This window comes from Theobroma umbraticum, unplaced genomic scaffold (assembly GCF_002168275.2).
Source record: "Theobroma umbraticum cultivar Fairchild unplaced genomic scaffold, ASM216827v3 scaffold_95.0, whole genome shotgun sequence".
NCBI classification, from domain to species: domain Eukaryota; kingdom Viridiplantae; phylum Streptophyta; class Magnoliopsida; order Malvales; family Malvaceae; genus Theobroma; species Theobroma umbraticum.
Window position 1 is genome coordinate 2,293,769 of NW_018397257.1, and position 1,283 is coordinate 2,295,051.

Below are 1,283 nucleotides of genomic sequence, written 5' to 3' on the forward strand. Positions count from 1 at the left end.
ATAAAGCACTGAAAGCTTTTAATCAAATAGGGGAGTGGTGGAAAAACTAATATTTCTCACCATGCGAAAAAAGCAATGTTTGAAAACCCAAAAAGATATCACTATCGAGTAAGAAATCGTAAATATCAACCTATGGACCCACTTCCACGTAATAACAATCCGGGAGCACTGCTCCACCAGATTCTCACATGCTATGGTAGTCTCGAAGATGTTGGCTAACATCAAAAAATAAAGCGGTCGCAACTACTAATATCACTTGTGGCCTAGCCACATATAGCAACCCATGGCCTTGCCACGTATATCACAGACCATGGCCCTAGCCATGTCTAACAGCCCGTCGACGACCCAAAGGTTCTCTAGCTAGAGCTCACTTGACACACAAGGGTCACACTTAACAGAAGTGACAACCGACTTATTCTCGAATCTCCTAGTTTGATAAAACCACTTAAAAGTCAAATCAAATTTTCAAAGGATCATTTCAAATTATTTTCAAAATACCGATCATGGTAGCACACTAAAAACCCTTTTTGTAACACTTTGCAATGTAAAACCTTTTGAATGAGGTTTAGATGTCAAATCAGCATGGTGAGCATGAAATTCATTTATGAATGCACATCACACAATCAATAAGGCACATTTTGATATAAATTGTATTGAAAAGCTTGTTTCTCGATTTTAAAATCTTTTATGAATATAACTATACACATATATAGTCAAAACACTTTCAAACTTTAAGACATTCACAATCTCTTAGCATTTTTACCAGCTCATGCTTTTCATAATTTTTGAGCTTAAGGTAAACCAACACACATATATATATATATATATATATCTAATCAAGTAAATTTTAAAATGAACACCCTTTACTCACCATACAATAGCAGAACGCTACATCACTATTGATTCAAGCACGTATATAACTAATTTCTACTTGTCGGTCTCTCGTTATCTCATCCATCATGCCATCATGGTAAACTTTTCTTACTTACCCTCTCCCTAGCAATCATTCAAATCCAATACATTTAATTATACTCATAAATGGTAGCATATCAACCAATAATCATTAACTAAATCTCATATTTTTTTTCAACATTACTTACAAGTATTTATCACACAATATTTACACTTTAACCAACCAAAGCTTATTGTAGACACTTTGCATGCTTACCTCTCAGTTCAAACTTGAATTTCCAAATATGATTCACAACTTCCTCACATCTATGGCAACCTTTGCTGCCACAAACATAATCAATCAATATACATCTCATTTTTCATTCTACTTA

At 34.1% G+C, this 1,283-nt stretch overlaps 1 long non-coding RNA gene across 1 annotated transcript in view; it reads right to left on the reverse strand.

Moving 5' to 3' along the window:
• LOC110412742 (uncharacterized) overlaps positions 1-1,234 on the reverse strand; it is a 1,847-nt gene extending 613 nt beyond the window's left edge. The window contains exon 1 of the long non-coding RNA XR_002444894.2: positions 1,169-1,234. This is a non-coding gene — a long non-coding RNA (uncharacterized LOC110412742). The remainder of the gene's footprint in view (positions 1-1,168) is intronic.
• Between the last annotated feature and the right edge of the window lie 49 nt (positions 1,235-1,283).